Raw genomic sequence first — 15,164 nt, 5'->3', positions numbered from 1 at the left:
GAGATGAATGGACAATGGATGCCAAAACAATGGCAAACAAAATATGACTTTGTGACTTCATTAGATGCAATATGTTATATACTTAAATAATCTGCCTTTTAAAACACACCCCTTCTAAATGGCTCATTAGGTCATGCAAGGTACTGCTGTCACAAAGATACAATAAAGAAACAATTATAATAATATGCCTTGTGTTCGTGTTTGAGTCATTGCCAAAGCCTTTCATATATTGAATAGACTCCACCTAGTTATTGTTGTTGTTTTATCAGAAAGCCTCCCTGTTTTGGTACTGAAAACAATAACTAATCCACAAAAAAATGTACCCTGGCTACTGCTTTGGGTTCTTTTAGAAGAAAGTTACTCATGTTCACCTAATTGGGACTATTACCTGTGGATTTTCACTGTGGAAATGTCTTTGTAGACCTCAAGAAGACCAGCAGATAAGCAGGAATCCAATCCCACTCATTAGGCATTGACATAAGAAGATTCAAGGGCATATAAGTTCTAGGGAGAAAATCAGAAAGAAAAGTATCTAAATATATTTCATAGTTTAAGGAGAGCCAATCAGATAGCATTTAAAACAGAGATGTTTTTAAATTAGTGCCAGAATTCTCTGCTTGCATTCTTCATACTCCCCTAGTCTCTGGAGAAATTGCTCATTGTGGAACTAAGGGACAGAGGTTCCTAGGACCCCTTTGCCTTTGCAAGTCTGAAAATGAGACATTGGAATGGCAGAAAAGTGCAGCCACATGCTGGCAGCAGTCAAATCTCTCCCCTTGATTCCAGCTGTTTCTTCAGAAAGGTTTTGGGGTTACCTGATGGGTGATCTAGCAAAGCTGGCAATTAAGTGGATCATGAACAGCAGGCAAGACTTCTTGTGCAACTCTCTATTTCAGCTTGCTTAAACATACTACCTGCAGTTATCCTATAAGAAGTAGTGGTACACAAAACTTAGGAGATTCACAAAAGGAAAGGAATCTGGGCCACGTTTAAAAGTAGTGTCATTAAAATTTCAAATGCACATAAATGCAGGAAGGCTATTGTGCAGTGGTGTGGGTTTCATTAGTATAGAGTTGACTTCATAGTTATCCCAACTGCCCTACCATGATGCTAAATGTGCCGACTACTCTTTTAATGCACAAGCAATACACCAGTATCTTGCATCCCAGTGATGGTTACCTTGCAAATTTAACTTGCTTTTTGCAATCAATCAAGTTGTAATATTTAATTTACTGCAATTTATTTTACTATTGAATTTTTTTCAACACCTTGTCCTTTGTAGAAAATTAAAAAGTAAATGTAGGGAAATGCAAATCAAAACCACAATGAGATATCACTTAACCCCAGTGAGAATGGCCTTTATCAAAAAATCTCCAAACAATAAATGCTGGCGTGGTTGCGGAGAGAGAGGAACACTCCTACACTGCTGGTGGGACTGCAAACTAGTTCAACCTCTGTGGAAAGCAATATGGAGATACCTTAAAGCGATACAAGTGAATCTACCATTTGATCCAGCAATCCCATTGCTGGGCATCTACCCAAATGATCCAGTGACACTCTACAAAAAAGACACCTGCACTCGAATGTTTATAGCAGCACAATTCATAATTGCAAGGCTGTGGAAACAGCCCAAGTGCCCATCAATCAAAGAATGGATTAATAAAATGTGGTATATGTATACCATGGAGTACTATTCAGCTCTAAGAAACAATGGTGATATAGCACACCTTATATTTTCCTGGTTAGAGCTGGAACCCATACTACTAAGTGAAGTATCCCAAGAATGGAAAAACAAGCACCAGATATATTCTCCAGCAAACTGGTATTAACTGAGTAGCACCTAAGTGGACACATAGGTGCTACAGTAATAGGGTATTGGGCAGGTGGGAGGGGGGAGGGGGGCGGGTATATACATACATAGTGAGTGAGATGTGCACCATCTGGGGGATGGTCATGATGGAGACTCAGACTTTTGGGGGGAGGGGGGGAAATGGGCATTTATTGAAACCTTAAAATCTGTACCCCCATAATATGCCAAAATAAAAAAAAATAATTTAAAAAAATAAATAAATAAATAAATAAATAAAAAAAGAAAGAAAAAAAAAAAAAGTAAATGTAGAGCACTTTATCCAACTATTTTACCCATATAGGGGCAAAATTATTATGGGTCCAGCACACCTCACAAGAAAATTATCAGTTATTTTTCTGTCTTGCTTGTAAAAAAGAAAGAGACAAAGAAAGATGACATAAACCCAGGATCTGCAAGTCCAACACTTCACACCATAGGTTCATGAGTAAGATATGCAGAAGGGATATCTCAGAAAAATGCATTCTCTTTACAGTGCATTTCAGTGGGCTTAAATCACTGTGATATATTGGCTGTAAGAAATCATTTGCCAAAACAGCAAACTATGGCCTATGAGCCAAATCTGGCACCCTTTATTAAGCAAAGTTTTGTGAAACCCAGCCACATCCATCAATTTAAGTATGGCTGCCTTCACACTGCCATGACAGAGGTGAGTAGTTGTGATAGAGACTATATAGCCCATAAAGCCTAAAACATTTACTGTGTGTCCTAGAAAAGCAGAAAAAGTTTTCCAACCCCTGTCCCAAAGGCTAAAAGAAAATGGCCTCCTTGGTCTCCTTATCTTAGTTAGCATCTGGGTTTCATCACTCCAATCCCAAGAGCAAGCAAGGAAAGAGAAACCCGAGAACACATGTGCCCAGAAGGAAGCCGGAGCGTTCCTCCTTGAGACTCTAGCAGAGCAGTACAAGGTCATCCACCCTAGGCCTTCCCAGGGCAGGAGACCTCCCAATGAGGTAGCAACTCCATTCCAGTCCTCATAAGAGAAAGTGATGCACTAGATAGATTTGGAAAGAAAACATATCCCAATGACTAGCCAGGATGGGAACTGGTTGGATTGCTAATTGTCATACCTCAGATTTTCATTCTTACAGTCCTGGGTATCTTTTTCACCTTGGACAGATTATGTATTTTCCCATTTAATACTGTTATTTGTACCCATCTCTTAAGGAATGAATATTTGCTGTCAATATATTAATAGCTGTGTACATAAAATATGGAGCAATCTCAAAAATTTTACCTTTCCCTTCTGCATACCCCAAAGTATTTTTTCTAACATTGTGACCCAATAACCATCTGGCCTGCAACCCATTATATTAGCGGTCCTTCTCAGGATGGACTTCTGTGTCTGTGCTGCCTTGGAGGAGCTTGGCGGGAAAAGAGAGGGTTAATTACCCTCCTCTTAGAGGCCACATCCAGTTATGCCCCTACTGCCTTGGTATCATATGGTGTTCTGAAAAATAAATGTCCAGTGGGAAATGTCCTTTATGATCATTTAAAGATTTGCTATGTACTTAGCAGATTAAAGTCTCTAGAAGTAATGCAATAGAGAAAACTATTTAACTTTAACTCAGTATTTTAGGCAGCTATTGACGCAATAATGCTGCCTAACAAACAACGTCCAAAACTCCATGGCTTACTTCAAGTATTTGTTCTCACACTCACATATCTACCATTTGACTATAATTTGGTTGATCTAGGCTGGACTCTGGTGGGTACCTTTCCTTAAGGCTGAAGGTTGGCTGGACTTGGCTTTGGTCCAAGGGTTGGGCTCATATTAGCTTCCAAAGACCAGACTAAAGGGGCAGCTCTTGCACAAGGGATATTTCAAGCCTCTGCCTATGTCAGTTCTTCTAACATCTCATTGGCCAAGGCAAGACATGTGGCCAAACCCAAGTCCAGGGGCAGGCAAGTACACCCCACTCAGCATAAGGTCATGGCTTGAGCATGGGTATATAACCTACTACCCTCTGACAACCATTGGCTTTCTGAAATTTCTTTGGTCCCACCTTGACCCCATTAATATTTCAACTAATATTTCCAGAAGTTCCCAAGTTTTGGGGGCCACAAGACTCTCTTCTAATATCTACCAAAACTATTTTCAGGAATATACTTTATGTTAATTTATACACAACTGACTGTGTGCATAACTATGGAAGGAGGCTTCCATAGTTATGTGGATTTTCAAACACAGGACTCTTTTCACTGTAAGAGAAAAGAAGGGAAAAAAATCTTTGAGAATCTATCCTCTCTAAACTTTTATGTGTTTTATCTATTCAATACTACTAGAAAGAACCTGAAATTGCAAGACTGGCCTCACACAGAATTTGAAATTTTTTCCAAGACTATGCCAGGAAATAATGTAGAATTTTTTTGCAAACTACATGCCCTTCTTTAGGGTTTGCAAAGCCATATCTTTGCCTCTTACAGCTGTCAGGTGATCACTGCTGTCTCATGAAGGTAGATTTACTTCAGTGATTGTCCAAGTCTCCTCCTAGACAATAGGAGTCTGAGAACTCTAGCCTGGGAGCCTGAGCTGGGTTATGAGTGGGAAATGTTGGCTTCTTTATCATCATTTTGGTTCTCAGTTTCAAGGAGATCTAAGAGGTGGCATCTGGGGTGAAACTGAATTAGAAGGCAAGCAATCAGCAGTGTCAACTGAATTGGCTAGTGAGATAGGCAGGAAACAAAGACTGGATGCAAAAGCAGACATCTGAGGCACAGCAGCTGGGTCCAGGACTGGGGCAGAGGTGGGGGCATTGCCAAGAGAGAGTTCTGTAGATCCTACAGCCCTTTGACCTTGCTGGTGAGAGAAAAGAATAGTCGGTCCATCTGAACCAGTTATGAGCAACCAGGTGAAGTTTAGGGGCATCACAGTTAGACTAGGCAGTCATTCCATATTTAATATAAGCAGTTTATTTTAGATTTGAATACTCTAAGACATGTTCCAGAGAACATAAGTTCTGTGGTATGCTAATGGATATGATGTGAAACAGGGTTCCATGGCCAAAGGAGTTTTAGAAACTGTTAGAAAAGGTTACAGGGATTTCTTGGCAGGACTTTGCAGCACCTATAATGATAACATCCATTGTAAGTCTCCAAGAGCAATATCTTGTTCACAGCATTTTCCAAACTAATTTGTTTATGAAACCTTCCTTTTGAAAGCATTTTGGCAAAACACACTTTAAGAAGCATGGATATGTGACACAAATCAATTAACTTTGCTTCCTGCTTACAAACTGCACAGTACCAGAGTAAAGATATAAAAGAAAAACTTAAGTATAACAAATTATACTGTCACCAACTTAACCGTTTTATTTACCTCATTTTCATTCACCTTTATTTTCTTCTCTTTTTTCAAAATGTCAAAGGAATAATATTTTAATATGATTAAGTAGCTTTCTCTTTTGCATTTCCTCATCGTGAACTTCCCATACAGTTTCTTCTATACCCATGCTTCTCAAAACTTAAAGTATATACATGTAACCTGGGGATCTTATATAAAAATGCAGATCCGTCTCAGACCAAGTTCTTCATTTCTATAAGCTTCCAGGTGATGCTGTTGCTGCTGGTCCATGGACCACGTGTTGAGAGAGGATATTCCACGGGGAGGCTACTCCTTGCATATTTGATGGCTCACCATGAGGCTTGCTGCCCTAGGGTAGAAAGAAGATAAGATGTGGAGGCAGTGGAAAGCCCCAAGGTTTTTCCTTCCAAGCTGAGACATGGTGGAATTAACAAAGCAGGTAGAGGAAGACAAGATGTACCTCAATGTCCCCTCTGTGGATTAGAGTCCCAGAGATCAGAGGTGTGTTAAAAAGGGGTTCAGGGAATTTCCAAAAAGGAAAAGACTTCTGTCCAGCTTACAGCTGCCAACACTGGAATGAAAACACTCAGTCCACTCTTGTACCAGTGTGAGCAGTTGGCCTCAGATCAAATTTGATGATGAGAAGCAATTAGACAGAGAAATTCTTCAGTGAACTCTCCAAACTGCCTTCTGGTTTCATGTATGGTACCGGAAACTTCCCAGAGCTCCTGAAAATCAGAGAAGGGATCGCAATAGTGGAGTCCCAGCCAGGTTTCAGGGGAACCCACAGCACCGTAAGCACCAAGGCAGGGGCTAAGTTAGCAGGGAAACCTGGTGTAAGACCACTGAGTACAGAAGCAGAAGTGGCAGCAGATGTCAGCCAGACACTCCTCGAATGGAACTAGCTGACCTTGGAGATCCTGAAGCCAGGGAGCAGCCCTGCTCAGCCCCTCTGCCACAGAGATCAGAGGGATTGCAGAAAACAATCCGTAGTCCAGGAATCTCATCCCTACCCCACCAGCCAAGGTCACATGAGCCACACCCCTGATGCACCCATCACCACTTGGAAGAGGCATATGGGTGGAGATAGGAAGACAGTGGATGTTCTAGTCAAAGGAAAATAAACATAAACTTATAAAGACTGTTTAAATTACTGGCCTACACTCACTAACACTGGGTTCTACTGTGATTTCTGATTTTTTTAATTACTTCTAACAACTCTCAGCCATTTGGAGGTATTAAATGCCTTCAAGTGGTTGATTTCTTCCCATCTAAGTTATTCCTTTGGTTTCATGGAGCTCCAAACAACTGATCCTAACCTCTCTTTCATCCTCCTCAAATAATTTTTTATGGATGCTCTGAGACACTGAAGAATGTCATAAAGGAAATACCTTCTTGAAAGAACACATATCCCAATATTGGGCATTAAATGATTAAATAATACTATCTCTGAGCTCCTTCTAAACCATGCTGCCAGGAAGAAGTGTAGAAGTGGTGTCCCAGAACACCCTGGCACCCTTGGCACTGCCCAAGGAGGAATGTGCCTCCATCTTGGATCCCAAATGGGAAGTGATTTAACCTACCAAAGGGATTCACCAAAAGGATTTAAAACACTCCTCCCAAACCAACAGCGAAAAGAGAAACACATCTTACTTACAACAAAAAACCTACATCAACACGTACACACACACATACACACACACAGAGCATCCTGAATCTTGAAGTTATAGCAATGCCTGTCAGCTAAAAGCACCTCAGAGAGTAGAGAGGAGGATCTCCCAGGATCTCTGTGATATTCCCCCTGATGATGGGTAATATTTCCTTTCCTATTTCACTCCCAACCCCATCTCCATTCCCACAAGAATCACTACCACAGAGATCCTCTGTTAGCAATGGAAAAGTGTTTTATCTTTCTGCTTGCTCAGAACAAAAGCAATGACAATAATTAATAATAAAAATGATAAAGTTGAGAAATGCTCTCTAGAGTTGAGAAAGAGCTGCTGTGTCACCAGCCTGAATAGAGGTTAATGCTTTTCAGAGTATATTGAAAGGACATGAACCCTTTTATAAAAATTAACTGAAAAGGACATATTTTAGGCAAGTGCATAAGCAAAAACAAAAACAAAAAAGACCTATCAGGCGATATAGCTCAGTGGTAGAGCATTTGTCTGCAAAAAAGACCGATCAGTGATTGGTAATAAATAAAAAGCAAGAAGCTAACAGGAGAGATGGGATATACAAGGAATGCCTACCCACTGAGTCACAACTAATCTCTGGACCACAATTATAAGGGATAACCACCAGCCCATTAGTGGGTAGAAGATACATCTCTTGTGTCCTTTATTATATAACTGCATAGTTCACCTGGTTCTGATCACAGAATTCCCAACAAAATCTTTTTTCTTCTTTATAAATATCTAAGTATATTCTTATATCGCCAGACAGGAACTGAACAGACTCCACCTATTCACAGAGTCAAGATTGTGGTGCCCCAACTTGAAGGAATCAGGCATCACCTCCTCCCTTGCAAACTATCTTATTGTGGGCTGCCTGTCTCAGAAGCATGTGGCATCAATGTTTACTTCCCCTTAAGTAGATGACATGCTCTCCTTTCTCTACAAAGCTGGATTCTGTTCCTTCAAAACATGTTGGAAACCATCTAAACAAAACAGTGTTTACCAAAGGTCAAACGAGGTCTTGAGTGTGCAAGGCCCCAGCCCATTGCACACTCAAGGCACCATGGATACAGATGGGTGGGCTCTGCCCTGCAAACAGACTGAGCTTTTCTCCCTCGGGCCATTGACTGTCCTCCAGGCCTTTCTAAATCATATTCACCCATTAAGGCTCAGATCAAATTCCACTTCCATAAAGAAGCCTTCCTTGGCCACTCCATCCTTCATTGATCTCCCCTTTCACTGAAACTTCTCGAGGACGTATTGATTGTTCCATAATTATAGTATTTAATCATGTACAGCCTTGTATTTCTTAAGTTGCTTGTTTGTTTTTAATATGATTCTGAAAAGAATCTGAAGATCTCATTACCAAAGAGTTTCTCAATTAAGGCATTAGGTTCCAGGTTTTTTAATAATATGGTTGTGGTTTTAATATACGGTTCTCTGTTGGAATCCCCACTGTTTCCTGATCTCAGCAGGGCCGTGGTCCCCTCCAATACCGAGAGGCAGGATAACTACCTGACGATCCCACCATGCCACTCGGGCACACTCACCACTTGCCCGGACTCACCAGCACACATCACTGACTTCAGGTCCTCTCTCCCACCCACTGGCCAGGGCATTGCCTTTTCTCATGAGGGGTAACTGCCTCGCTCCCGACTCAGTTCCCCTCTTTCAGGGCTGAGTTCCAGGCTGTCCAAATTAGACGTGTCCTTAGCAGACACGCCTAGCAGCTCTTGGCTGCTGTTCTAACATCCTCCTTACTAATAACCGTGGTTCACCTGGCCTCCCCAGCCATTCAGCGGCTCTCTGCTGCCCCCTCCTGGCAATTTGGGGCACTCCGCATCTCTTTTAAGGAACTCAGCCAGCTGCTTTTAACTCTTTAAATTCTAGTTAAATCCTGTGTATTTGGCATTCCTGGTGACAAATGATCACTCAGAATCACATGAGATACAAGTGGATCTACTATTTGATCCAGCAATCCTATTACTGGCCATCTACCCAAAAGATCCAATGACACTCTACAAAAAAGACACCTGCACTCGAATGTTTATAGCAGCACAGTTCATAATTGCAAAGCTGTGGAAACAGCCCAAGTGCCCATCAATCCAAGAGTGGATTAATAAAATCTTGTATATGTATACCATAGAGTACTATTCAGCTCTAAGAAACAACAGTGATATAGCACATCTTGTATTTTCCTGGTTAGAGCTGGAACCCATACTACAAAGTGAAGTATCCCAAGAATGGAAAAACAAGCACCACATATACTCACCAGCAAACTGGTATTAACTGAGCAGCACCTAAGTGGACACATAGGAACTACAGTAATTGGGTATTGGGCAGGTGGGAGGGGGGAGGGGGGCGGGTATATACATACATAATGAGTGAGATGTGCACCGTCTGGGGGATGGTCACGCTGGAAACTCAGACATGTGGGGTGAGGGGAGGGAAAGGGCATTATTTGAAACCTTAAAATTTATACCCCATAATATGCTGAAATAAAAAAAACAGAATAAAAAGACAAATTGGTGTAATTGAAAAAAGAAAATCACAGTAAAATTTGACTATATATTAATAAAAATAAAATTAAATTTAAAAAATCACATTAGAGATGTTTTCAAGTTTAACTACTATTTATTTAGCATTTCCTTGCCTATTACTCACAATCAGCTAGCCCTGACTTTACTAGTTGATAATAGAGAGCTAAAAGGCCCTCCTGAAAAGCCAGCTGTCTGTACCAGACTTACATATACATATATGTAAATAAGAAAAAGAAATGGGAAATGTAACTATATGTGGGGCACTGAGATTTTAGACAAGTTATTATATTCCTCTTTTTTTCTGATTCCTCGTTCATACAGTAACACGGGTTAGGTCTGATTGTACACAATGTCAACCCTCCAAGGTTAGTTTATATGACAATTGCCTGGGCGGGGCACAGTGGCTGACACCTGTAAATCCAGTATTCCAGGAGGCCAAAGTGAAAAATCGCTTGAGGTCAGGATTTGAGACCCCATCTCTACTAAAAATAGAAAAAATTAGGCAGGTGTGGTGTTATGTTCCTGTAGTCCCAGCTACTCGGGAGGCTGAGGCAGGAGGATCACTTGAGCCCAGAAGTTTGAGGTTGCTGTGAGCTAGGCTGACGCCACGGCACTCTACCCAGGGCAACTGAGTGAGACTGTCTCAAAAAAAAAGAGAGAGAGAGAATTGCCTGGTAAGCATGCTAAAAATTAAAATTTATGGGTATCACCCCTAGAGATTCTAATTTTGCAAGGGGAGCCCAGAGATCTACAGTTTTAACCAGCACCAGGTAATTACAATGCAGGTGGTCCATGATAAACAGTATCTACTGGCCATCTTCTATCCTATTATTCTAGTCCTTGCTTCAGCTGAAACCACACACTCTGAGGTTTAGAAAAGGAGTACCAGCCTAACAAGGACTTGGGGTAAAAGCAGGCTTCTGTGAATAAGCATCTTTTATAAGCACAACAATCGTGAAAGATTCTCTACTTGCCGTGGATGATTAAGAGCTCAAAATACGAGGGCTGTCTGGAAAGTATCCAACCATAATTTTTGTAATTTTTCATATTACACGGCTGGATACTTTCTGGATAGCCCTTGTATGCCTAACACCAGCATCTGATATAAGAGAGATGTTTATAATTTAATAACCTTCTCTTTCATAATTTATCACACTGGACTTTGCACCACACAGAGATGATAAATAACTGAGTCAGCAAATATTTTAGACAAGTAACCATCATTCAGAACACACTGTGGTGTCCTTCGTTAGGCCTGGAGATGGGAACTTGGAGAGCTTAGTGGTTTTCCTAATTGTTATTTGCTTAGCCAAACGAAGACTTATCAGACTAACTGGGCTCCATAATATTGGTAGGGCAAACACCAAAAGAGAAGATATTTCAGGGAGTTTTCCACAGCTGCTACAAATGTAGCTTCACCGTATTGCAAGTGCAGTGCTTTGCAGCACTACCCGTCTGAAACGTTAATGTGCATTTGGATCAATGGGGCTCTCATTAAAATGCAGATTCTGATTCTGCAGAACTAGCAAGGAGCCTGCATTCTGCATTTTTAACAAGTTCCTGGGTGCTCTCAATGCTGCTGGCGGCAGACTACACTTTGACTAGCAAGGCTTTCTTTAGGTTTCTGCTCTAGAGGCAGGCAGCCTGCCTTCTAACTCAGGTGTTACCACTTATTAATCATCTGACTTACGGCAAGTTGTACTTTGCACTTCAGTTTTTTTCATATGCAATACAGCACCTCCCTCCAAGGGTTATTGTGAGTAAAAGAGGAAGGGCTGTAAAACACCTGGCAAGTGGAAACCTCCTCATGCATGTCTATCCTTATTGCTGTATGACCGACCACACAACTTCATGAAGCACTTGGTGGCAGATTGTGATCATTGCTTTCCAACATCGTTCCCGCCCTCCCTGAATCATCTGCCACCCTGCATCTGTAGTCTTCACTGCCAAAAACCATCTTCACCTATAGGCACAATAGGAAAAAGAGAAGGCAATGTGATGGAAGCAGAGAGAGAGAGATTTGAAAATACTACACTGCTGGCTCTGGAGACAGAGGAAGGGGCCATGAGCCAAGGACTGAAGCTCTAGAAGCTGGAAAAAGACAAAGATAGACTCTCTCCAGAGAGAATGCAGCCCTGCCAACACCTTGCCTTCACTCCAGTGGAACTGACTTGAGATTTCTGGCCTCCAGAACTGTAAGAGAATAACGCAGATCATTATTAGACTTTAAGTTGTCACCATATTTTTTCTATTTCATTAGGACGCCACCTAGATTGCTCCTTTTTACTCACCCACTAGAATACAAATTTCATGAGGACAAAGGCCCTGTCTATCTTATTACCTGCTGTATCTATTGTAGGTAGAACAGTGTCTGGCACATAGTAAGTAGGTGCTGAATTGGTATCTGTTGAGTGAATGGATTATAGCTGTCTTCTTACCATTCCCTGGCTTCAGGAGTCTGAGTACAATTCTTTAAGCTGATCATTATTCTTGGTGACCCAAAACTCCACACCAGAGATGCAACCCAATTCTGAGAGGGATTACCTGATGGGTGAACACAGGCAAAACCATTTCTGACTTGCAACTGACAAAACACCCTGAAGGAAAAGTGACTTCTTGCCCTTCAAAGCAGCTGATCATTATTGGAAAAGGAGAAAGAATGAACCTTTGTTGATCACAGAAGAGGAAACTAAATCTGAGAGGTTACATAACCTGCCCCGGGTTATAGAATAAGGATTCTCCTTCAGGTTTACATAACCAATATGTTTTTGCTGTATAAGTGGCTCCTCTTACAATGGACTCCCTGGACTACCAACAACATATCACCAAGAAACTTGTAAAGATGTAAATTCTCCAGCCCTGCCCTAGACCTACTAAATCAGAAACTCTGGGGTGGGATTAAAACTCAGGATCTGTGTTTTAATAAGCCCTCCAGGTGATTCTGTGTACATTAAAGCTTGAAAATAAATGTACTTTACCATGCTGCTCTCAGCATCTTCAAACCTACTCTTAGGAATATTTAAATAACTAAATCAGAAAACCCATTAGTTACCCTAGAAAATATAGCTTTGTGTGATATATAAAGCTAGGAGTAAAGAGGGGGAAAAGTTATTATTTTTCATAGGATGGAAGTTTAAGAGAAAGCCCAAAATGAAAACCCTGTTCTCACCCTCACTCAACCTTGCTGCCCCTACCTCTCTCCCACACATCCTCTGTCTCCCCTTCCCATCTCCATCTCCATGGACAAAGTTTGTAATTTTCTTTAAAATAACTCCTGCAAAATAAAGGAAGTAGAAAGAATAGATGAAATAAGATGGTCAAGTAAGGTAATTAAATTCACTATAATTTTTTTTGCATTTGTGTGCATTTGAAAATTTCCCATGATATAAAGTTATAATGCATACATGTACAGTATAGTCACAGTGCTTAAATGAGAGGCAAGAAAGAACATGTGAAGACTTCAGCCTGCTAAGGCTATTTGTTGAAACAAGGAAGAGTCTATGTGTTCCAGGAACTTAATAATGCAACTACCCCATGGTTTTAGTCTTAGGATGATAACTACAATCAGTAGCACCTGCAGGTTCCAGAATGCTAACAAGATAACCCATTGACCCTAGAAAAGAAAAATCCCCGTATTCTCACAGCTAGCCTTGTCATGAAGTATTTAAATGAGAGATGTTTATGCTAAAAAATTATTCATTATTTATCCAAAATTCAAATTTAACCAGGTGTTCTCTGTTTTTGTATGCTAAATCTGGCACCTCTACCACTATTCTACTACCTGACCAAAATTTGACACCAGAGTCACAGGTTGATCCAAGTATATTTTCTACCTCAATCCATGTCATTTTCTTCTCTTCTGCTCATCCTATCTCTCCTCCTCTTTCCCGATACATTTTCACTTTTCTTTTCTATCTTGGTCTCTGTATCTTACAGCTAATTTTTTCTACACTAAATCTACTTAACTTTCACACGTCAATGGAACATTTTCTCAAAATGATACCAGTTGGTGACAAACCTAGATTCAAAACAAATAAATCAAGTTAATAGCTAATGGGTGTTGGTGTTTTCTGAATAACTGCATTTCTTTCCACTACCAGAAACCCAAACTCAAGAATGTAGGAAGAGCAAGAAAGAAAAGTGAAAGAACAGAAAAGAGAGAGTCAGTTCAGCCCTGAATTCTCCCACCTCCCATCAGAGAGGGAGATATTTTTAGCTCAGTTGTTTACACCTGGAGAGGTGAATCTAGATAATTAATCACTTTGTAAAAGAAAAGACAAGTTTTACTTTGCAGAAGAGAAGTTAAAAAAAAAAAAGGAGAATCAAGAGTAAGAGTTATTAATGCACGGAGCTCTTTTGCTAACATTTTACAAAAACAAAGAATTTCACAAGTGTTCTAATTAGTCCTCAACCCCCATAGGTGGTGGGTGGCATGACTTCTTATGAGACAGTTACAAAGAGAGAACAAGCTCCACAGGGTGGAGGGAATAGATGGAATTCTGATGTTAGGGTTTAAAGTGTAAGAAAAGTGGGCTTTGCAGAACACGTGTAGAACCCAAGCCTGACTGGACCTCTGCAGTCCCTGGAGCAGCACTGTGTCAGGCTGCATCAGCTAGGAATCTTTTGTTTGCAGGTCCCAGAAAACATGACAAACAAGGGCTTTACTAGGTCTCATAACTGAAAAGTCCAGGAGCGACTTGCTCTGGGGGCTGAAACCATGTCACCAGGTGTTTCTCAGCTCTAATGTCCTCTGTACTGGTAGCTCCATCCTCCAAACAGACTGCCCCTTACCCTTTGTAGTTGACAACAAAAGCTCCAGCTTTGCATACTTTCAGGTTCAAGGGCTCCAGAAAGGAAACAGACAAAAAAGAATCCTTTTCCCAAAAGAACAAGAAAAAGCCTCTTTGAGAAGCATTGGCTGTACTTGAGCTATGACTCCATCCCCTAATCGATTACTGAAGACAGAGAAATGCAATTGTCTGATTGGCTTAGGGCCCTGAGCCAGGCCTGGAACACTCAAAAGCAGATGGCCTGGAGTAGGATGGACTCCTCACATGACTGTTTCTTGCTTTGTGATCAAACCTCTGCATTCTGAGAGGTCACACAGCCAACTGGAATTGCTTAGAGCATCAGAGTTCTGAGTTCTCTCTTGGCCTTTTCCCAGGTGGGTCAACCTGCCTCCTATATAGGAGGAGAAGAATACTCTTTGGGTTCCCTTCAGAGAAGGGCTCCCTATAGATATCAGTTCCTGGTCCTCAGGAAAAGTCAGAAATGAGGCAGCATGAAAAGGCAAGAGGAAAAGACTGGTGATATCAAGGAGCAACACATCCGAAGCATTCTATGACTGTCCTTCAACACAGGAAGCAATGTACTGCCAGGAGCCCTGACCAAGAGCCCCCTGCCCTTTCTGCAATTCTGCTCTGTAATGACTAGTCACACCAAAGTGGGAATCCAGGGAGTGAGAGTGTAGCAAATACGTATTGTGTTTAATCTATCCAAGATGTATTTCCCACTTTTTCTGGTAAAAAGCATCCAATTTTTCCTTGGATAACCACCAATTCTCAATCTTGGTGTGGTTTGAATGGGGCTGGAACCAACTCCCCAGCTCTAAAAATGAGCAAAGAATGAAGGTCCAGCCCAATACAGAATTCCATGATCATTGCCACAGCAAATGGTTCAGAAATAGGCCAATGAGACTTACTCACAGGACTTTTGCTGGAACTATCCAGGAGACAAACTTCCTTTTGTTCTGGGATTGCCAAGGGGATGGGAAGTAA

At 41.1% G+C, this 15,164-nt stretch overlaps 1 long non-coding RNA gene across 1 annotated transcript in view; it reads right to left on the bottom strand.

The window, feature by feature from the left end:
- The window catches only part of LOC105872730 (uncharacterized), a 107,151-nt gene that overhangs the window by 36,100 nt on the left and 55,887 nt on the right, over nucleotides 1–15,164 (bottom strand). The window contains exons 3-4 of the long non-coding RNA XR_012912425.1: nucleotides 5,187–5,520; nucleotides 389–504 (exon numbers count right to left, since the gene is read on the bottom strand). This is a non-coding gene — a long non-coding RNA (uncharacterized LOC105872730). The remainder of the gene's footprint in view (nucleotides 1–388; nucleotides 505–5,186; nucleotides 5,521–15,164) is intronic.

This window comes from Microcebus murinus, chromosome 1, assembly GCF_040939455.1.
Source record: "Microcebus murinus isolate Inina chromosome 1, M.murinus_Inina_mat1.0, whole genome shotgun sequence".
In the NCBI taxonomy this organism is placed as follows: Eukaryota; Metazoa; Chordata; class Mammalia; order Primates; family Cheirogaleidae; genus Microcebus; species Microcebus murinus.
The sequence above is the reverse complement of the archived record's forward strand: the minus strand, read 5'-3'. Positions and strand labels throughout refer to the sequence as shown.